Consider the following 25,917-nt stretch of genomic DNA (forward strand, 5'->3'; position numbering starts at 1 on the left):
GAGAAGTGGTTTAATTATTACGCGCGTTGCGTTTTCTTTTTCGCATTTTTATCACCGTTGTATAATTATTTTGACATGACGGAGGTATTGCGACATCGGTTGGCGCAAGTCGTAAAAAAATATATTGCGCAATTTTACACGTGGCCGATTCGGGGTAGTTTTGCGAGACTTCCTACGGAGAAATGAACTCGGTGCAGTAAAAAATGCAATATATGTTACGTTCTAGTATAGAAAGTTGTGTACAGAGAAATGTTATAATAATAGAATTATTAAGCGTCATATTATTGTCAAGTGAAAAATGTCCACAGACCTTTTCAAATCATTTTGGCATCATGTGTCATGTCGATCGCCAGCATTTTACATAAAATTTCAGGGGTGGCACTAGAGAAATGTAAAAATTATTTTTAAATAAATGTAAAAACATTTGTCTTGGTGGCGCCGAATACTCAATTATAATTATAAATTATAATTATAAATATAAATATATTTAATTATAATTATATTAATAACCAATTATTTATTTTTGATATCGGATAAGCATACCTTTTGTTGCGAACAATGAAAAACAAATCGACATGTTTTTCATTCCTCATATAAGGCATCATATAAGGCTTTGCCTTCACTTCTATCATCTTGTTTATTAGTTCTATTTAATTTTTTTCTTAAAAAAGGATTACACATTGCAATTGGACAGGTTCAATATGAATTATATTATGTGTAGAACCGAGAAATGTTATAATAATAGAAGTGGCTTTAGGCGTTTTATTGTTGTCAAGTGAGGATTGTCCACAGACAATCCTAAATAATTTTAGCATCAGACGTATTTGATGCTTGGTACTCGACATACATACATATGTCCGATAAAAGCTTCTCTGTTTGTTTATATTACTCGCAAGATGTCAAGTGCATCGTTAAAAATTGCACGATGCATTCAAAAACACACAATAAACAACATGGGATACATTTTTATAAGTAAATTGATCATTTAGGTAACATATTATTCAATTAAAATCGTAGTTTAACAGTTTTTAAAAGTGTCATGGCGATCGCCCGCATTCTACATAAAATTTCAGGGGTGGCACCATAGAAATGTAAAAATTATTTTTAAATGAATGTAAAAACATTTCTCTTGGTGGCGCCGAATATTCAATTATATTAATAACCAATTATTTAAGTTTAATTTATATAACCATCGTTCATTTTATATTATACATATTTTTGTTGAAACTATACATTACACGTTAATTTAACATTTCCCAAGGGCAGACAAATAAAAAAAAGAGGATAAAAATAATCCGCCAACTGAGAAAAGAAACTGATTGGCCACCAACGCACAACACCACCATATATTCAAATTGTAAATAAATCTATATCAAAATAAAACTTTAATTTCTACAGTGAATATGTGATGACCCTGATTATATTCCATGCATTGAAGCGTAGTAATGGAGACGTCCCGCTTATTATTGACACAAGCAAAGCATTGGTAAAGGCACTTCTATTATTATAACATTTCTCTGCTCGGTACAGTAAAAAAATGCAATATATGTATGTTACGTTCTAGTATAGAAATATGTGTAGTGTTACGTTCATGGCCGAATTTCTGAATCATTCGGCTCCAAGTTCACGATTGATAAGCCATAAACATAAATATGTACATAAGCTATAAAGCGGACCAAAATTTATTACCTTATTTAAAATTGCAACAATTTTTTTATTACGACAATGTTTTAATTTTATTTTTATTTTTATACATATAAAACTACTGAGAATTTATGACAAATATACATATATTAATAGCTACAATTTTGTTTAATTATAATAATTTAGAACGGAAACATTGCATTAGTTATATTGAACCAACAAACAATCACATTAGGTACGCTGTGTTGATTTCTATACGTTTTTGTTTCTAATTTAACGGTAAATAGTCTAATTTATTAACCACATTCAAAAACTTGTAGCATGTTCATGATTATTTTTCATTTTAATTTATTTTTTTTAGATGTTATAAGTATTTAAAATTGGGCGATTCATTTTGGTTCGTTTTTAGTGTGAAGTGCAATGATGTACCAATTTCAATCCATTTTAATTTTAATTAAACGTAAATTGGTACAATTTATTTTTTTAAATTAAGAAAAACTATAGCATTTTTATTATTTTGATTACAAAAAAATGTATTTTGAATATCATTTTTAAATGTTGTGTTTGTTTAAAGTAAGGTGATTCATTTTGGTCCACTTATCATGAAGTGAAGTGATGGTTGTACATTTGTCGATTCATAACAGCGTTGTCATTAAAGATTCATCGATCGGATCGAATAGGGCTTTCCGAGAATTCTTGAAATGTTTTATGCAAAATTTCACCACGATTTGCGTCAGAATTTGGTCATTAATTCGTGATGACCGATCATGGCGTGCGATCGTGCCCAACGACCGATTCGACACCCGAAATCGCGAAAGCAAAAGATAACCACTTTCTTCCGGTTTAACGTACGCGAAAACGACACATATATAGGAGCGAATACGTAAGAATATACCTACATTTCTTTTTAGCGTTTTTGAATTGAAAATGCAAAGTTATAACAAAAGTTATGACCGTACGTTGACATTGTCGCGCTGTAGAGAACAATGGCCGCGCTTTCTAGCATTAGTACGTCTTCCTTCGGAAACGCTTTTACTCTCGACCGATCGTTATGTTGATTCCACATTGTAAAATATTGTAAACAGACAGTTATAACGACGGTTTGCATTAGAACACGTGCTGTAATGACACACGTGGCCAATGGCCTAAGATTTTCTTACCGAAGATGTTGAATATGTATGTTTGTATGCGACCACCTATGTATGTAGGTACCTCTTAGAAAGGTCAAAAATGTTGTGCCCACTATTCTGTCCACACCCCTGAACGTATCAAGCTGAAAATTTATATTTGTATTCTTTATGTACTAACTTAGAGCTGATAAGGTTTTGGTCAGAATTCGTAAACCGGAAGTAGTATTTTTTTTAAAAACAATATTTCATTATTTTATTTTGACCTTTTAAATTATTTTAATATTTTTGATACTTATTGTGTATAATACTAATAGTGATTTTAAGTAATAAAAAAAATTGAACAAAATACGACAACCGGAAGTAGAACTTTTGTCTTGTGCAAGTTTCCATATATTTACGCTCAATTTGTATCGAAAATGCTGTCATAGCTATTAGTATTTCATAATGCGGCCGGTTATATGCCAGTTATATTTATGCAATTTTTATAACTAGAAGAAAGATGAGTATAATGCTGAAAATGTTTGGAAATGATGAACATTGAAGATAGTCATGAAATATGAATACTTTTAAATTTATTCCGACTAAATTATGAACCAAAATATTTTGAGTTTCTATTGATTATTTGATTTTTATTTATTTTCGAAGGCAATTGACAATCACTGCAGAGTATATTTCGCTCATAAATTTGCTATAAAATTTATTAATTAAGATTGAAAAGTGAGCTCAATATAATTTATTTTATATGGTAGTTGGAAATTACTGCAGAGCATATTTCATTAGTTTAATAACTATAAAATTGAATAATTTAGATCAAAAAGTATATGGAAAGTAAAATCTATTCCAATTCAAACAGTTCCGCATTTACTTGGCTAGTAACTTAAAATTACATCGATCAGTTGTGATTTTAAATGCTTAGTAAATAAAATGAACGGTCAGTAATAATAATAAATGATTATATATAGTTATAGTACATATATCGATTGATTAGTATTTTTATTCAATTGTCAGTTTATTTTGACAGTTTGCTTGTAATTTGATATATTATATAATGTGCTATTGCGAAAACAGGTAAACGGTTTAATCTTTTAATTTAACGGTGTAATCGTATAATTTAACAAAAATATTTACAGACCGACTGCAATTAATAGCTCATCAAACAGAAATTGCCATTTGAAAAAATTTAATTTTAGATTGGAAAAACTCTTAGTTTTCATACGTTGTTGTTCGATGTAAACAAACCATTATCAACGTCCGGTTTCGACGGTAAAATACGGTTATTTACTTTCTAACCGCTCAATTATCAGTTAATACAAAAAGTGTGACATGTGTAGACATAACGAGCAATATAATACACGTAACAATAATTGGTATTGATTTTATTTATGCATTTACAGGATGTATTATATCATTTTACATTTAAGCCAGCAGCGTGGCTTGGTGGTAGCGTTGATACTAAGCACCGCGAGGTCACTGGTTCGATCCTGTGAGCTGACCTCGAAAATAATTTATTCTGAATATACTTTTAAATGCTGTTGGTCAGATATTTGTTATTCCAAGTCAATTGTTTCCTACCAGAGTTTGCCAATTTATATGATTTCATTTTTGAAGCAGTTCCTCTATCAAATTGGCAAAAACCATCCTGTGTCACCACTCTTTGAATATGATTTTCAAAAATGTATTATCTGTAATATAGATGTGTCACTAGTTCTTATATATAGTATTTGTATTATGCTTAAATGTCTCTATTCTTATATATATAGTATTTGTATTATGCTTAAATGTCCGTATTCTTATATATAGTATTTATATTATGCTTATATGTCTGGTCATTGGCAAATATGTAAATAAATAAAAATAATAATGAAATAATCATATACATATATATCGCTATTCTGTGTGTCTGTGTAAGATAACGCTCACCGTAAAACACGAATAAAGTAGTCAACAAAACGTATGAATATAATAACAAAAGAAAAAAAACTTCTATATATTCTGTTTGCTACCAATATTTTCTCTAGGCTAATGTAGTAACAGATCAACAAAAAACTTCTATATATACTGTTTGCTACTCATATTTTTTCTAGGAAAATTAGTCTCTGAGCATTTACCGCCATCTATTGAAAATTTATTTAATTAATAATAATTTTTTCTATTGGTGTTTTATATTGCTTATTTGTTGGTAGGTAGTTAATTTTTACCTTTTTTTTCATATTAAATATGAATATTAAATCAAAAATATTTGCGTGCGGATCGAACACAGCACCGACACATTACTTTTAATTATTTTTTATTTATTAACTTAATATGCCATAGCCATGCGATGATATTTCATCGGGTGCGATACTAGTAAAATATGTACATGGTACAGAACAACAAGGGTTGTTATATGATTTTGAATTAACAGGAATGATTCAAATAGCAGTCAAAAAAGTAATTGAATGGTTCATTTCTGGAACATTCCACACCTCTATGTATGCAATTATCCATTATCAGTAAAATGATTGCGTAAGATACACTAGCACTGTCGATAAGTGTGGGTATCTTACGCCGGAAAATTGTAATATTTTTTTCGTACGAGTGGTGCGTGATGGTTTGAAAAGTGTTCATGAGAATGGGGTCGAGTTTGCAGAAGGAGAACGAAAGTCATTCAGAACGTTTTCGGAACAATAGTTCAACGGCGATTTCGTTACGCGCCAGTATGCAATAACGTGTATTAGTATTTATATCATAAAGGCCAGTTACTGATTAAATCGCTCGCAATTATTAATTTGATCAAAAATGACCGAGAACCATCGAGCTCGTGGAAGTCAATGTCTCAACCGTAGCAAGTTGTTTGGCCCAATGGAACTATGTATGTATGAATGTACGTTACGTATGTAGCATTGAACTGGGTTTCCCACTCCACTAGGGTTTCTGACCCGGGTCGGCCCGGGACAAACATTCCCGGGAATTCACGGAATTTTTGTTGTCCCGTGTCCCGGGAATTCTTATCTCGAATCCCGGGAATTGGATTTATAAAAATATTGAAAATATACAACATTTTCAAGACTGCACGAAGAGATATAATAAATCAAATACACATATAATCGTAAAATAATCTCAACTTCGACCGAAACTGAAAGAGTTTCTTCCATTGCTAGAAATTTTTGCACCAAATCTAGAAATAGGCTTTCGGATTCTCATTTAAATATTTTAGTATTCTTAAGAAGCTATGTACTTTAAATAAGTTTACATTTATAATTAAATTTTTTCCAGTTAATAGATATATTATGTATTGTTAACTTTTTTATATTTTGTAAATAAATATTTTTTTTACTAACCCTTTGTGGCACCAGATTTGAAACAAAAAAAATGCGCGTTGCACAGAAAAAAAAAGTTTTTTTTGTTAGTTAGAGGGACATAATATAATGCTTCAAATAGTTTTAGTTTAAGTGGTATAAATTACATCCCACCATGTAGCAAAATATAAAAAATGGGCCATTTTTGATAACGCTATGTTTCAAAGGGTTAATAAAGAATATATTAAATTGAAAAAAAATGTCCCGGGATCCCGGCAATCCCGGGAACGATCCCGGGTTCTAACCCGTGTCCCGGGAATTGAAAAAGTCCGGGGATACAGAAACCGTACGACTCCACACACCCCCAAATCAGTAGGTAGAATCGAAATCGTATTATAAGGAGGAGTAGGTGCTTTGCATGTTTGTTTGTGGATATGTTATAGTGTCAAGACAGGTCACCCTAAATCGAGAATGTTGCTAACTGTGTACATATGTATACCTATACAATGTAGGTTTCAAGGATACATCATCGCTATGTTTCAGGAACCTGGAATAGGATACAGCAGGAGTTATGTACATAGAATTAACGGTCGCCTCTTCGGTCCGCAGACGATATAGTTTTAATAGCTCGTGATCTAGCTGACCTATGTACTTAACAGACTAGCACAGCTGGACAGGGAAAGTAGGAAAGCAGGATAAATAAAGGAGGTTTGTAAAAATGAACGTAGATAAGAACCAAACTAATGTTCAATAGTTATTGCCTGCCTGATAGCATTTCATTAGATGATACTCGTAAAATAGTCGAAGTAGTAAATAATTTTTTATATTTAGGTCAAATAAAAGACATGTCCGGTAGTAAAGAAGAAGAAATAAAGAGACGTATGAAATTATGATGGAGTGCATTTGGTCGAATGAATGTAGTTTTTAAATCAAAAATGCCACTCTGCCTGATGAAAAAGATCTTCGGTCAATGTGTTTTGCCAGTGATGACGTATGCGTTTGAACATTGGACATTGAACGCCAAAATGCTAAACAAAGTCCAATGCACTCAAAGAAGTATGGAACGTAGTATGCTCGGCATAACGAGGAAGTGGAATATGTGGGTGAGAAGAATGATAAGGGTAGTGGATATAGTGGATATAGAGTAAAGAGATTGAAATGGCAATGGTTAGGCAACGTGACTAGAAGAATAGACGAAAGGTGGACAAAAAAAGTAGCACTTTTAGCAAGGAAGATGGGTAGAAGAAATTAGGAAAATGTGTGAGGTGAGATGGATGAGAGTAGCGCAAAACAGAGACGAGTGGAAGCGTGTTGGAGAGGCCTTCATTCAACAGTGAATGATAAGTGGCTGCATATGATGTTGATGATGATGAATGTAGGTATACATATATTGATTACGAACCGCAAGCATGCATAGATGTATATATGTACAAATGTATGCTTGCAATAACCAAACAATTTGGACTAGCCGAATTTTAGATAGAGGGAGGCGATTCCGATTTTTTCAGATCCCTCGACAGCAATAATTAAGTAGGATAAATTGGGAAATTCTACCAGAAGATAGTTGATCTGGATTCAATAACTGTTTATGTAACGGCGAAAAAAGACGATGAAACAAGACGTACTTTTTATCACGTTAGTATGATGGAATTTTCAAGTGCCAGATATTCCATGATCAATTTCATAATCACTGAACCCATACATGTATGTATGTACGTGAATATATATGTACATATGTACATTTTTATGTACATGTTCAGTAAATTTAATTTTTATAATTAAAATATGTACGAATGGATAAAAATTGGAAAGAAAAATATTAAAGAGCTTCGACCTTTTTCAAAAACTGTCTACGGTCTAAGTTATCGTACCACAAAAACTATAGATATGTAGGTTTTGCTGGTACACAAGGAAGTTTGGCATTTTCAGAAAACACTAATTGCCCTGTATGTTGCCACCAGTTTATTTTTGCCAAAAAAGCAAACGAACGCGTTAAAATAGCGCTATTTTGCAACCGAGTCAGTTCTCACGGGTGAGTGTTATAAAATTATGACAGTTGATAAAACGATTGAAGTATGCGCTTATGTCCGATAGTAATTCAGGTTGCCGTATTGTTTTCGCATGCGTTATGGGAACATTCGAGAATCAATCGCACACCTGCAATTAAAATCTCACGTGCGATAATACGCGATTATGAAAAGGTAAAAAACATAAATAGTAATAATAGGGCCGTGACATATGTATGCGTCAAAGTGACATTTGACAACTTGACATATCACGAATCGTGCGTCAATAAAGATTTATTAATTCCCTTAACCCTTTGGTTGCCGATATATCGCTATATATATACAGTTTCAATAATGATTTTGTAGCTGGAGAGCTTCCAACTTCGGGAAGAAGATTCAATCGAACCTAGGTTGGATCTCTCCTAGTCGCGGAGGTGGTTTTAATGGTGTCCAGTCAAAGCCACTCGGTACAAAAGCGCCACGACATAATCATCTCGAAATTACCGCGAGGCGACAAAACTCAACATAGACAAAACCGCCCCAGCAAAGAGCGCTCAGCGACAAAACCGCGCCAGAATATATGACAACATTAAAATATCAAAATTGACTTCGATTTCGAAAAACGCCTTGTACATATGTATGAACAAACATACATATTTTATTACATACCTCTTATACAGTTCACATGGTTTTCGTGTTAGTGGTAATTTTTTATATCTCTTATCCGATCGTTTTCATACTTTGCCATATTGCTTATTTTGGTCATCAATATACGTTTATGTATCGTCTGCCATTACGTTGGAGATAAAATATCGTATACAATGCGTATCAAATATCCACAATTTTGGGTACGGTTACTTCTATGACGGTGACGGTAAGCTACTATAATCTATCTTCAACCTTTTCACCGTGATATGGCCATATCAGATTTTAATTGTTTAAAAACCTATAATTCACTCTATATTTTATAAAATTTGCTCTATTGGTTCTCGTTATCTCTAATATATAAATATTTATAGTTTTAACTCTCATATGTTTATATAAATTTCAAATTTGGCGTGTAGCTTCTTGTAGGATAATACACGATATAAATTGATTTTTGGCCAAATATGTCAGATCTGACATTTCACTGCTAAAAGTATATCTCTTCACTGAATTTTATCTGCGAGATAAGTATTCAATAAGAAGTTATGTTGTATCTAATTGTTAATATGATTTACAATAAGCTTATTGTATTATTTTTATTTATTTACATATTAGTCACAGTGACATTACAGAATACTCTAACACGTCACTGTGACCAGACATATTGTACATACGCATAATACAAATACTATATATAAGAAAATTAGTGAGACATCTATGTTATAGATAATAAAGTTGAAACCATATTCAAATAGTGGTGACATAGTGGGTAAGGTGGTTTTTGCTAATTTGATGGAGGAACCGCTACAACAATGAAATCAGATAAATTGGAAAACTCTGATAGGAAACTATCAACTTGGAGTCGCAAATATCCAAATCTGACAAACAGCATTAAGATTAAAATCTTTTCAATCGAGGTCAGCTCACGGCATCGAACCCGGCGACCTTTCGGTACTCAGTATCAACGTAACCACCGATTCATGCTGCTGGGTATGTAAATTGGGGGTAACTTTTCCTTCAAAGAAAGATTTTAGGACAAGGCCCGATGCGTTGCCTAATGTGGAAATACAAAATTGAAATCGAAGTTGAAATTTATATTTTATTTTTTTCATATATTCTGGCGCGGTTTTTTTCGTCGCATGGTTATATCTCTCGCAGTTTTGTCACCTCGCGGTTATGTCCGGGCGGTTAAGTCGGGGTGTTTTTGTCTGTCGCGCTATAGTCGGGGGATAGTGGATGTATTATAGAAGCTTTACATGCTTAAAGCATGACTGTCAAACGCATCTTCGATAACGTCAAAAGTATGATAAATTATTGGGTAGGAGTTATCCATTCAGGAGTCGAAAACATTTTTTTTTGACAATAATTTAATCTTTCGATCAAAAGTGCAAATTTCGGGACTGGCGAATTTTAGAAAATTGTGCGTTTCGCAAAATTTAAAAACACAAAAAAACCGAATGTGCATTGTCGCTTGCATTATGATTGTTATATGCGCTATTTTTCCTGTGAACAAATTTTGTCTCGCCATTAAAAAGATACACATCAGCGATTGTCATTTTTGCATAATAGATATTATAATGTTTTTTATAAATAGATATTTCATTTTGTTAAGCGTATAAGTTTCGACCGCGTTGTTGTTTGTGTTTGTATGCAAAGTTTTGGTGCAAAATTTTCATCACAACTGTTATGGTGTTTGCATTGTTATTGACGTTGCGATGGATTGACGATGATTTTTGGCTTGTGAGTCAATTGGACCGGAAAATCTGATCTTTTTATCTAATCTTGGGTATTATTATAAGCGGCTTTATATTGCTTAGTTATTTTAGGCTTTGTTAATATCGATATATAATCTACATAAATGTAGTGGTTGTTAAAAAGTATGAGAAATTGGTCGTTATTTTATATGAAAACATACATTGGATATTAATCTGTTGACATTTAAATGTTTATGATATTAGATGAACAAATTTTTTATCATATAATTACAACCATTATTATTATTATGATATTTATTTAGACAGACATATATTTATATATAATATATACTAAGGACTAATAGATAAACCTCAATTCACCTTCCTGGACAATTATAATCATCGATAAACAATTTTATAGAGAAATTTTTACACAGCATCATTTATCTGTGGATATTTTTTTTGTATTTTAGCAACATTTTATACATCAGCAAATTCGAGATGTTGAAAGCTTGCCAATTTGTGACAAACTCTGGTAGGAAATGATCTACCTGGAGCAACATATCGAAGATCTGGCCAGCAGCACCAGGCCAGGGATTGAACCCGTGACCACTCAGTTGAAAGCATTACACGTTAACCACTGATCTATGCTGCTGGTTAATTTACGATTATTTAAATTGGAAAAATCATAAAATTTAAAGATTTCAATATTTTATATAAATCAAGTTTACTTTTAAGCATTTTTTTATTTATTATTACTGACAAATTTCCTAAATTCTTCCGATCGCTTTAAAGCTTTGCCATTTTGTGAGGTTTGGCTACCGATAGAAATTTCAATTGGGTCCACTAAGTCAATGGTGAAATATAATCGTAATAAACACGTTTAAGAACCTAAAAATTTTGGAGACGGTGACAGCTCACCCACTCGTTTTGTCAGATTTTAATTGCTTAAACGCCTATAACTTTATCATTTTCTCACTATATATCTTATAAAGTTTGCATTATAGGCTCTCATTATCTGTCATATATATATATATTTACTTCTCCAATAGGTTATATAATTTCTAAATATTCTTATGTAACCCAATCAAAATTATAAATAAGCCTTAAAATGTGAAATAAAATTAAATAAAAAAAACGTCATTTACCATTTCACAAAAAAAGTGTCAGGTGCCATTTAAGATAAAAAAAAACCTGGAGGAAAAACATGATTTTTTTTTATTAAGAGCATCATTACCAGAAATCGTGACCATTTTTCGTGGGCAAAAGCATTTTTAAGGTTTTTTATTTAATTTTTTGAATCACTTTTGTTAAGACAATTTTTAAAGTAAGTTTCAGTCAGTCAAACTTTACATCTACTAATATCCTTCCCGTAAAAATGATTTAATATAAATTAAAACATAGTACTAACCTTGAAATTTTTGCTTAAGATTGTCCTTTATTTGAGTAGTGCTGTTGTTTTTCCTGAAAATTAAAAAGAAACATGTGTTTTTTTAATCTAACAAGTCAAAGTATATGATAGTTGTTAAATATACATATACACACATACGTACTTCACTTCTACATATACATAAGTACATATTCATATACAAATGAGTACATATTTCCCATGCAAATTAAATACAACGGATATTTTTATTATGCGTGTAATAAAAGCAATGATTACAGTCAGATATACATAATAATAGATTTCGATTTCAAATAAATCGAGATGAATTCCGGAATCCAAAACGCTTAAACGGTGTTACGACTTGAAACTTTTCACGATTCATTGGTTTAATGTGTTTTCTTTCTTATATAATACTCCAAGACAACTCTGTCTTATATGAATTTTCCAATAATCAGTTGTATGAAAACGGAATAGATTTTCAATGTAACGATTCTACTTACGTATAATATAAACATTAACCATACATAGTACTGATTTTGCGGTTAACCGCGACAGTTTATTACGAAACGGTTCAAAAATTAATTAAAACTAATGTGGAACACGTTAATCATATTCGTGCTGTATTTGAGAAAAGCATACGAAATACATTTCATAAAATTACAATATGTTTGAAGCGGTACAAAACAATGATCTATTTTTTCATTCGTGTTGAACTTAAATGCTCTAGTCAAGGATTTATGAGTCTATTTCGTGACTGTTACAGCGAACAATCATTGGATTTTGATAGGATTTGTTTTAAAGTTTGCACCTGCTTGCCATACATACTGATTAGGACAATATTTTCAGGGTCACTAGGCTAGTATATTGTGATATATAGCAGTACAAAGTAATTAACACAAGGATATACTAGCTTAGGTACTGAAAGAAATCAATCATTCCAAATGCGGACCATTAACAATAGCTTTTTACTATTTTTATTTTTATTCTCATATTATTTTAAAGCGATAAATAATTGTACACTATTGAATAGAGACTGCCTTACACATGGGTCAATATGTGAGGTCGATTAAAAATAATATACATATAATATTCGGACATAAGAGGAAGTGAACATTTTTAACGTTTGATTGAATTATCTTAAAGTTAAGTTTATAGTTTTATCGTTTTATGGGTTTTATATATTTTTATATATATTTATCTATTTTTATTCACCAACTAGCTGACTTTGTCGGTGATATTCAAGGTCTTAGTTCGTACATATGTACATACATACTAAACTTGGAAGTTTTATGTATGTATATTGAAGACTTTGAATCAAAAAAACACTTGCTTGAATTTGCATGGGCGTTTTTGTATGGGAGTCCTTCGCTCCCGGACTCAAAGCCCTACTAAAATTCATTTTGCTATTATTATATAGTATACAAAATGTGTAAAAGAAGCACTTGTATGCCTAAAATTAATTATGCTATTTTAATTCGATGTATTTACATACATACAGTACCGTGCATGGAAATCGCATAAATTCAGCTATACACGAGTTTTATTGGTTTTTTTATTTGATTTTACTATTTAACATGTTTTGAGATTAAAAAAGATCATTTATATTCTTAAATTAAGACGAGATAAAAATTTAAAAAAAATGTACAATAGGGTATTTTTTTTTATTTATTTCAAATGTCTCTAACTAAAATAATATTATAGTATATATTTTTCTATGAATTAAAATACAAAGGCAATTGACTTAAGACAATAATAAATAATAATCCAATATTTAGTAGACCCTCCTTTTGCTTTTATGAAGGCCTCAACACTAGGGATCCCAATCGAATATTCGAATATTCGAGTATTCGAAATATTCTCCTGATTTTTCAGCCATTCGTTATTTGAATATTTCATCAAGTATTCGAATATTACTCGTGTATATATTTTTTTATAAACTAAATACACAAAATCAACATGAAAAGAGTGATGAAGAAGAAGCCGACGATTATGAAGAAAATGAAATACATATATGATATGTATAATGGGGATAATTGTGATAAAAATGAAGATAATGAAGAAGATTTTTATTAATTACAATCATACGGAAATGTTTGAAGAAAATCACTTTTAGATCGATAGTAATCGCTACGAAATTTTAGAAAACATCAGAAAAATAATACGAATATTTAAGAAGTCACCGGCGAAATATACATTTTTACAAGAAATCATAATGAAAAAAGAAAATAAAAAATTGAAATTATTATTGGCTATAAAAACTAGTTGGAATTCAATGGCAAATATGATAAGACGATTCATTCAAAATTATGCTTGGTTTATATATAATTTTCGAATATATTCGAATATTCGAATAGCTCTTGATTTACTATTCGATATTCGAATAGTTAAAGTCGACGAATATTTGGGATCCCTACTCAACACGCGCCGGCATGAACAATACGATTTTTTTTAAACATTTCGTCCGAAATTTATTCCAACCATACATTTTCAATGGTAAAAGCACAAAAAAATTTAAATGTATTTATTGAAAGTTTTCATCTGTTTATATAATATATATCAAGACATAATTGGCTTAAAGTCTTATATTATACATTGCATATAATAGCACTTAAAGTTAGAGGCCGAAATAATTAGGCTAGCACCGTATAAAAACTGAGTTCATTTTGACATGTAGCAATTTAAACCGATTTTCACTACATTTGATCACACATTACACTACAGGTAATTGATGTAGAAGCACACTGTATTTAACTTACCTATATATGTATGTATGTAAACGATCTGTCAGATTTGAATTTTGGCGGGAAGCTCGACTGTTTTGGTCGCACTTCGACTGCTTCGTGGGCAAGCAGTCTGCTCTCACTCTGTGCGAAGTCTGTGAGGTACTAACGATCGGATTAGAGGTCCAGCACTCGCTGGAGAGCACTGGAGGGGTTCCTATGTGTCCACCACCTCCACTACATCTGAGAGTTGCGCAAATTCGTGTCGTCTTTGGCAAAGGTCACTGCGAATTGGTCGCCGTATATTGCCAAAGTGCAATTGCAACAAGGGCGTGCGACCCTTTATGCAGTGCATCTGCTCGTCGAAAGGCCGATGCAATTTCGCATTTCGAAACGAGTGGAAAGTGGGCGAAATGTAACACGAGTCGTATATCCTTTAAATGTCAAAGATGTACATAGATATAGTTTTGATCAGATATGCCGATTTGGAGTTCATCATTTCAGTCAAATTGTTTTGATTGCATTGATTTAAATATGAATGTAGAAATCAATGTAGGGGTGCGATTTAACAGTACATTGAGAAAAATACTTTGTATCTTAAAAAAAATGTTTGTGCATTAAAATTTTGCACTATTTTCGGTGCATTAAACAATCTCATTTTAATAATTACAGCAAAATGTCTATACCCTTCAGGTATAAACATAGATTACCTAAACACAATCTGCTTTAGGTCATCGACATTAGAGAGTCTTTAATTAATATTATGTATTAGATGTATTATGAACATTTATAAGGATTATAAATAGGTTTTTGAGCTCTTTTTCCTATTATGCTTTAGATTAACATTAGAATAATATACATAATACTGTGATTACTAACCAAATTAAATTAAATTGTAAAATAGAAAATGATCAGTAGATCAGTAGCTATTAAAATAGATATAAGATGTATTGTGAACATAATTTCGTAATAATAAAAAGCATTTAAAAATCAAATCAAAATCAAATATTAATAATATATTTTTATTCCAGACGATATGGACAGTGCAATCCCAAACGCCCATATAAATAATATATATAATAAAAACAATATTATTGAAAAATATGTAGTAAAAAAAAAATACATAAATAAATATATGTATAAATAATAATAATAATAAATAATAATAATTAATAATAATAATAAATAATAATAATAATAATAACAATAATAATAATTAATTAATTAATCAATTTAATATCGATTTATGGCGGTCGGTGATCCAATTTCTATTATAAAATTTCTTTATAGATGTCACTGCGGATGATGTTTGTATAAACTCGCACTGTATAAAATGTTTGTATTGATTGTATTATTGTATTGTATTAGTACACTCGTCGCTTTGGAGCGATCTGTAAAGGCGAGTGTACATGTTCGATTGAAATAAAATTATATTATGGTGTTATTTTTGAAAACTTGTCAGTGCTTCTTGTGTAATTGGCGCATATGATGGTTGTATGTAATAAAATAAATAAAACATAATATTATGGTATGAATATAGACATTTTATTAAAAGTCTGATAGAGAATCCAAGAAAATACTAAAATTATTTAGTGCCTTTTCTGATTTCTTAATTTTATTTTATTCTAATGTACGTACATATGTTATATGTACATACATATGTGCTATATACAATACAAGTAATTATTCAAATGTGACCTATTGTCAGTGCCTACTTTTACACACATTTGCAATAGTAAATATGTAGTAAATCGTTAATAAATATAAAATAATATTATGTAACATGTACTCAAAGTCATAATTACCTTACGAATTCAATAGCCCTGTTTCTGGTGATAGACACATGAGCTATTAAAGTTAAAGGTGAAAGCTTACGTTTTTACTATGAAGCATATTGTATATTGGAATAGGAAATGAAGTTATTTATTTTTTTTATAGCTTAATACATGGTTGTTGATGTACGAACATACATACATAAACTTATGTAAACGTGTTTAAATAGAGAAATTTATAAGATTTCATATTTAAATTGTTTACAAAATGAATCATATTAGTAACTTGATTATGTATGAGAGGTTAGTGTTTCAATACATTCTTAAATTTCATCCCTATTGAGAGCCTCTATAATCTTTTCAACATTGAAATCAAATTGAGTATAAATGAGAAATTTCTACAGCGATTAAATTCTTTTTATTTTGTCAGTATTTCAATATATTTTATATGTTATGTAATTTCAAACGTAACCTACAGTTTTTAAACTCCAAATTCGTCATTTTACAAATCAAATTCATCGTTTTGCAAATCAAATTCATCATTTTACAAATCAAATTCGTCATTTTACAAATCAAATTCGTCATGTTGCAAATCATATTAAAAAATTGGATATATTTTTTTAATATTCATTTTATTATCCGTGGAGAACTTTATAGAGAATATTATGTATAGAGAAAAAGAGAATATTTAATACAATATGTATGTATAGAGAATATATTGAGAATTTTAGAGAACGCCATATTTACCTATGATGAATCTAATTGAAGAGGTTTTTTCAAAAATTAAATTTTTTGCTAGGAATTTGCTGGCGGATCCTCTATAAAATTCTCTATAAATTCTCTATGTATAATAAAATGAATTGTTTAATTTGATTTGCAACATGACGAATTTGATTTGTAAAATGACGAATTTGATTTGTAAAATGACGAATTCGATTTGTAAAACGACAAAATTGATTTGTAAAATGACGAATTTCAAGTTTAAAAACTGTAACATAATATTGATATATTTATTAAACGTATCATTGAATTGTGTATTTTTAACTGAACCTAATTGGAGCGTATCACGAACTTAATATCTAATATGTATAGGTAGTTATCTACGACAATCAGTTGTTGTAGCTCGTTATTTAAAATGGAATCAAATGTTTAAAGCCTATATTTGTACATCCAAATGTTCAATTAAAAAGATGAACATCAAATACAACCGGAAAAGTGTGAAAATTAGTGGAAAAACGGAAACGATTTGTCGACCTCAACTTTACAGTTTTATACGATGAAATATTATCGCTCTTCGTTTACTATTGTCTGTTTGACCTCTCTTTTGTCAAAAACTACATCCGTCAAACAATCGATTAAATATTTAAACGGTTTTCCAGAGGCGTGAAAATCAACCGTCATCTTCTCGAAGTTGATTCGGAAATAAACGGATTTTTAATGAGGAAATTTCCATTAAATTAAACTCACGCATCTCTACGCATTTCGTAATAACATACTGGGTGTGTTATAAAGGAAAGCGAAAGTTAACCGTGTCGCTGCCGGCTGGGTATAATATCGGTGTGAATCATCTCTATAATACTAATTGTTTAATTAAAGTGTCTTTCGGGGCGAAATGAACCAAAAAGCACACCAACAGGTTCGCCACATTCGACACGTATATTGTTCGTCGAAAAATTAGACGGTGAGAAAATTGTGCATGCGTGCGTGATTAAATTATATACATACAATGTAAGAACAATGAGTTAGTTCTTCGAGAACTTTTTATGATGATTTCGTAATATGTTTTAACTTTTTTCGCGTTTTAGCTCTCGATTGTGTTAATTTTTGATTGCGTTAGTTGTTTATGAAAACAAGTTCAGCGAATTTCCCACGTGGAGTCAAGTGTGTGTGCACTGTGGGTGACAACGCAACTTTTCAAAAATGTCTAAAATATACGTCGAGACAATAAAATTCGTTTATTCTGAAAAAATTGCATTCGTTATATTTGTATATTTCATAATAAAAATTTTATCACAAAAAAAAAATGGGTGGAAATTTGTATAAATGGCATTTGAAAGAAAGCAACACTTTTTTAACGTCTGTTACGTGTTTATATTTGCTTATATATAATAATATACATATAATATGTTTGTAGTTAACGCTGATATTCAATAAATTTATTTAATTATATAATATATTTAAAAAGAAACATATTGTTTTGCATATAAATACAAAATAAATCCCTAAAAACAATTTACATATAATACACCCATATATACTAACTTGAAAAAACTGCATGCAATAGATAATATTCATTTAGTTACAGACATTACTAACAAACTAACACACTTGTGAAGAGTCTCGGTGATTACAATAAAATGTCTATACCCTTCAGGTATAAACACAGGTTACCTATGTAAATACAATCTGCTTTAGATCGTCGACTTTAATTATTATTATGTATTAGACGTATTATGAGCATTTATAATAATTGTAAATAGGTTTTTGAGCTCTTTTTCCTATTATGCTGTACATATATTAACATTAGAATAATATTCTATATGATTAATTATTCTAATGTTAATGTACAGTATAATAGGAAAAAGAGCTGAAAAACCTATTTACAATTCTTAATGCTCATAATACATCTAATACATAATATTAATTAAAGACTCTCTAAAGTTGACGATCTCAAGCAAGTTGTGGTGTTTAGGTAATCTGTCTTTACACCTGAAATGTATAGACATTTTGTTGTAATCACCGAGACTCTTCACAAGTGTTAGTATGGTTATTCGTGATTCTGTCAGAGAATCTACTAGTTAGTTTGTTAGTAATGTCTGTATCAAATGAAATATTATACATGGCATGCAGTTTTTCAAGTTAGTATATATGGGTTTATTGTAAATTATTTTTAGGATTAAGTTGAACGATTGAAAAGCTTAGTAATTATGGAAATATAAAAATATTGAATTTTCAGGAAAAAATTATAATTCCGGTTCTTTGATTATGAAATTTTATATTATATCACAATCAAGATAGGTAAAAATATGATGAAGAACTTTCGACTATTAAAAATAAATTTAATAGGCAAAAAAATTAAATAGCAAATAACGTTTTCAATTGAAGAAAAAAAATAGTTTTTTAATCGCTTTTTGTAAATTTACGATTCGATTCGTTACTGTACATATAACTGGAATGCATTATAAACTAATTGAATAGGAAACGACGTTATTGAAGGCGTTAATCAAGGATATCCTGCACATGTAATTTTTAATATATTATACATAAAATCTCACTTATTCGATCTCGGCATTCATTACATAACGAAACTTGTAAAACATTATACAATTATCGCGGATATAGTACAAAAAAAGCCACTTGCATAATGGAAGATCGTTAAAGTTGTAATCTAGACTAAAATTCAATTCCATTTCATAGATAATTACATGCTTTTACAGAATGCCATTACCTATTGCATTTTCCAGACACACATTATCAACATAAAAGTGAAAACTTTCTAAAGCGGAATACGAACACGTCTGCGAAAATCGGAATCGATAGATCTAGATTTGATATTGATATTTGATATATCAGAGTCACGAATTAGTTTATGCTAAATTCAAATGCCAAGGCAATTTTATTACATCTGACATTTTTGATACATTTTTGCACTCATCGGAGAATTTTATGGAATAATCACGGTCTATCATTACATACCGCGATTTTTTTCATGACGGTCATGGAAAGTAGCAGTCAGTCATGGGTGTTGAAAACAAGACACGACTATGATGAAGTCTCGTTTATGCGAAAGTGGCAATTAATCAGTGCACTTTCAGAGCACCATCACACCGTAAAATGTGCTGTCAGGAAGAAAGAAGTGACATGGCGTGAATGAGGACACTTCACGGGTCGAGATCTATCTGTATATTTACATATGTATGCTTTGTACACGAGCAATGTAAACGCTGAAGGCTCTATTCGCTATTATATAATGGGACAGGGGTATTTACATCGATAGCCGTACATAAAGTTGTGATAGTACTTTTTTAGGTCAGGTATTCAGCGGTTTTTATTTTTTATATCAACATGCATATGTATATATATATGTATATAAATTTTGTGAAGGTACTGTGTATTGATTCACACTTTCGATAATGATATATGACAGTTAAATTAGTGTCGTTATTCGTGACTAATATTGTATTATATATAACGGCTGTCAATGTCAAGTGAATGATATGGGAAAATATAATGGAGCTACATAGATATCATGGTTATATGTACCTACGCATTGCTTTGCCTTAACTATTGTATTTTAACCATTTTATTTAATATTCATTTAATTTTGGACCATTTTGGAAATACCGGAATCTATAATGCGCCACAATGGTCGAATATATTTTATTTTCATTTTAAAATAGTTTGATAGTGTTATATGAAAAAATGATATAGCTACTTCCGCAGTGGAAGAGTTGAGTGGCAGGAGTTGTCGAACTGTCTTTTCAACTCCAATTTTGTGTCTAATCATAATGTGTAATGATGGTATTTGGTACATGTGTACAAAAGTTTGATCATACATAGATGTCGTCTTGGGCAACCTGTTGTTGCATATATGGTTGGGGTTAATATTTTATTTTTTACATACATATATACATATATTTATTTTATTTATTTATTTTACATACATACATATTTTTATATATACATACATATATACAAACATATACCAGGAAGGCTTAACAGGTTAACCCCAAATCCACCTTCCTGGTTCACATATTGATTAATACATGTAAATCTGAAAAATATCTGACATATATGGTCAGATATTACAAACATCGTACGATAAATAATAATGCATAACCTATTCATGTAACAATACTCAATAATCATCCATAGAGACATCTATGGAGAAAACCTAAGAGATAATATTAACTCTAGGTTTTTCGCAACAGAAAATTGGATAATAATGCCAATTTCACAGGAATCGTTTCAAATCAGAAAAATTGACAAATTCTGATATGAAACGACCGACCTCGTCAAACCAAGGTCTGGCCAGCAATGATACTCCAGCGGGAAGCGAACTCGTAACCTATAGCACGATAGAATACAACACTTACCACTAGACCACACTGCTGGTTAATATATAGACCACACTGCTGGTTAATATATAGACCACACTGCTGGTTATATACCAGGAAGGCTTGACAAGAAGACCCCAATGCGCCTTCCTGGACAATTAATAACAAAGAATGCAGCATTTTATTATTACATAAATCACTGTATTTCCAGAAGCTAAAGAGCACGTAATAACAATTAATTACAGAATTAATCCATTGTGACATCTATGGATTTAGATTTTGTACCTAATTTTTACAAATTATACACACAATAAATACAGAAGATTTGTGACAACAGGAAAGATGATTTCTTGACAACTTTGAGGAACCATTTCAACAATGATCAGATAAAATTGGCAAACTCTGATAAGAACAGATCAATTTCAAAAGTCACAAATACCACCAAATCTAACCAGCAGTATGGCGGATCGAACCCACTGATCACTTGGTGCTAAGCATACACGCTACCATTAAGCCATACTACTGGCTATATATGTATATATCTATGTATGATATTCTAGATATATTATAGAAGGGGGGGGGGGGGGGTTACCGATTTTTATTGGCCACAACAAATAATAATAACGTTAGATAAAATGGCGTACTAAAATGGGGTTTGTATCAAATAATTACTTAATTCGGGCGGGATTTGAACCCTCAACCTCGACTCTTCTAATGTATATTGCATAATTTAATGAACTTTTGTAATAAACTGAAAGTACATAAATGGGAAAGTAAATGTCTGATTTTTAGCCAAATAACCCTTTCACCGTGGATGACCGCTATAGACGTCACGTTTGAAAGATAGTAGCACGGATGGCGTGATTTACTGTATAAAAAATACTTCAGGCGTAATTCATTAATTAAAAAAATACTCCAGGTTTCAATTGACATATTTGGTCCTACATATACATCCTATTCTATTATTATATATATATATATATATATATATATATATATATATATATATATATATATATATATATATATATATATATATATATATATATATATATATATATATATATATATATATATATATATATATATATATATGTATTTATGGTCGAAAACTCAATTTAAAAGTTCGCTATATAAATAGGGCGACAGAAATAATGCGATTTGATTTAATAACATATATATTTAAATACACACACACATATATGTGTATATATATATTTTTTTCAAAATGATTAAACAAATAATAATCTAATTAACAAAAAAAAAAAACACGCAAAAATGTATCGAGTAAACAGCCGTCAAATTAAACGAATAAAAGCTCAACGATTTCCAACGCTTTTCACAATGACTGTAATTGATTTAAAATATAATACTAATTCTCACCATCATTGCGCTTTTAATAATAACTAATTCGTCTCGTCGTCTATGTTCATATTCATTCTAAAAAAAAATAAAAAAATAGATGCATATAAAATTTCAAACACGTAACGATTTATAACGATCTTTCCTTGACATGTAAAATTGAAAAGACGTATTTTGCTATATTGAAATTAATAACACTCTTCAATTTCAATCTCGAAAAATATAATAAGCTTTCGAAATTTACACCATACGCTACAAAAGCATTCAAAACACTCCAATTACATTATATTAATCACACACTAGTTATTGTTTATTTTTTTTTATTACTTTTTTTTACGCATTGGCTTTTGAACTCTTGGCATTAGACGAGGCACGTGTATATGATGCGCGCGCGCATCGGTCATTATTCAACACATTATTTAATGTGAAAAATTTCACAAATTGCACAACCGACAACGAATGGATTCAAGCTCACGTATCTCCTTTGTTCTGCAAACATCACATACACACAACACCATTCACTCTACATCGAACAAGACACCCTCGTGTTCCCATCATAGTAGTGCGCTGATTCTTAGTCGGAGACGAACAATGATTTATGTCCTTTCCGGACACAGAGCCATTTTCACACGTGCGATGACGCCGTTAAATCTCTTCGTCGTCGAAGAAAGACTCACCTGGTTGCCAAATGTCAAAAAACAACATGGCCGATACCGTTTAATGGCGCCCGTTCAACGGACAATCGAAAGCGCGTGGGAAACCATCACGATGCTATCTCACGGTCGCATCTTTCATATTATAAAAATATCATCATAATGAAGGAGGAAAAAATGCAACGCGAAAAGAAAACGGAAAATCCGCTTTCTTCGAACGGAATCGCCAAAATCAATAGCCGGAAGCAAACGCACCGGGTCGCATTCTATTCGATTATTATTTTTTCTTCTAAATGCACTCGTTAAATGCTTTAATTTCATTATGAGCTGATTAAGCTAGAGAGGGTGGGAAATTTCATGTCAAATGCGCACAAATGCACATTAAATTCAATGTTTATGCACCTATTGAAAGATGAAATTGGCGATATACATGTGATATTTGATTTTTAAATGCTTTTTATTATTACGAAATTATGTTCACAATACATCTTATATCTATTTTAATAGCTACTGATCTACTGATCATTTTCTATTTTAAAATTTAATTTAATTTGGTTAGTAATCATAGTATTATATTATTCTAATGTTAATCTACAGCATAATAGGAAAAAGAGCTCAAAAACCTATTTACAATTCTTATAAATGTTCATAATACATCTAATACATAATATTAATTAAAGACTCTCTAAAGGCGATGACCTAAAGCAGATTGAGTTTAGGTAATCTGTGTTTATACCTGAAGGGTATAGACATTTTGTTGTAATCACCGAGACTCTTCACAAGTGTGTTAGTATTGTTATTAGTGATTCTGTCATAGAATCTACCGGTTAGTTTGTTAGTAATGTCTGTAACAAACGGAATATTATATATGACATGCAGTTTTTTCAGGTTAGTATATATGGGTGTATTATAAATTATTTTTAGGGATTTATTTTGTATTACTAGGAGCTTGGAAAGGTTAGTATTTGAGGTGTTATTCCATACAGGTGAAGCATAGGTTAATAATGGTAATATGAGCGCGCGATATAATTTTATTTTATTTTGAGTTGATAAAGAACTACATGTGATATGAAAGTATGTAGATATAGACGAAACAATTCAGAAAAATAAATCAGAGATCTATATTTAATGTATGTACATATTTCTTTATTATTTTTAAAATAATAATAACAATAATATGACCAATGTGACATTTCTGACAGATTTGAAATCGCATCGATATTGACAAGACTTTGAAGTGTTCAAAGCGAAAGTTGAAAGCCTATATTGAATTAGCTGTTGAATCTTTTGTAGTAAAAAATCCATACGGATTTATTCGCGAAGTATTTAAATCACCAAAAGTATAGTATTTTAAAGCCGACGTGCAACGTTTAACAGTTAACGAATAAATTTAACATAAAAACATTGGATGACAATAAATCACAAATTGCTATACAAAATACAGTTTATTAAAACCTTTTTCTATGAACTAGCCAGCAGATTTATTTATTATTTTTATAATAATAATAGCAATAGTGTAACCAATGTGATCTGAAAAGTTGCCCCAAAGTGTCACACCAGTCTTACAAAATAAGAAAATAACAAAGAAAAGAACGATAAAAATTACCAATCATTCATCTCATTCAAATATGTGCTGAATCTCATGAAACTGACCAGCTCATCAACATGATAATTGAACAAGACCAAATGTGCATCTAAAATCGAAGGGTTTTGAATTCTTCCCTTTAATATATACTTAATATATAATATCAATAAGATTTTTTTATTAATAAAAAAGTTATTGACTCCTAAATATGTAAGTATGGCTCGGTGGTTGCGTTATGTTTAGCACCGAAAGATTACTGGGTTCGATCATATGGTAATCTTTAATACTGCTGGTTAGACTTGGATATTTGTGACTCCAAGTCGATCGTTTTTTACCAGAGTTTGTCAATTTATCTGATTTTCATTGTTGAAACGGTTCCTCAAATTGGCAAAAATCATCCTACCCGCTGTCACAAATATCTGAATTTAATTTATGTACAATATTTAAAAATGTATGTACGACCTTAAATCCATAGATATCTATGGATTAATTAATTAATTAATTGTTGATTTCGTGTTCTTCAGCCTCTTGAAATACAGCGATTTATGTAATAAAAATGTTTATAATTAATTGTCTAGGAAGGCGCACTGGGTTCTACCTGTTAGGCCTTCCTGGTATATATCTGTGTAAAAAAATGTATAGAATTTATTGATTTATTTTTTCAAAATATCAACCCCCTCCTATTTAAAAATTCTAGAATTTGAGGAGGGAGTAAAATGTGTGCAAATATAAACATCCATACGTGTTTGAATCATTTCCATCCATTTCCGTAACGTTGTTGGAATTAATCGCTTCCAAAAAATATTTTAATTTAAATTTCAAAAGTCCATCATATAATCAGTTTATGCGATTGTTAAAATATTTTAAATAGTAAGGAAATGTATCACTAAGTTAAATAGTATAATACTCTTCAACTGGCATAGTTACGGTGTGTAAATATTATTAAAAATTAAACGTTCGAGCATTTGTGAGCAACAACTG

At 30.6% G+C, this 25,917-nt stretch overlaps 1 protein-coding gene across 1 annotated transcript in view; it reads right to left on the reverse strand.

Moving 5' to 3' along the window:
- The window catches only part of Gld (Glucose dehydrogenase), a 43,053-nt gene that overhangs the window by 15,283 nt on the left and 1,853 nt on the right, over positions 1-25,917 (reverse strand). Inside the window, exon 2 of the mRNA XM_077432413.1 lies at positions 11,809-11,861. The gene's annotated coding sequence lies outside the window, so the exon portion shown is untranslated. The remainder of the gene's footprint in view (positions 1-11,808; positions 11,862-25,917) is intronic.

This window comes from Arctopsyche grandis, chromosome 6 (assembly GCF_051622035.1).
Source record: "Arctopsyche grandis isolate Sample6627 chromosome 6, ASM5162203v2, whole genome shotgun sequence".
Classification (NCBI taxonomy): domain Eukaryota; kingdom Metazoa; phylum Arthropoda; class Insecta; order Trichoptera; family Hydropsychidae; genus Arctopsyche; species Arctopsyche grandis.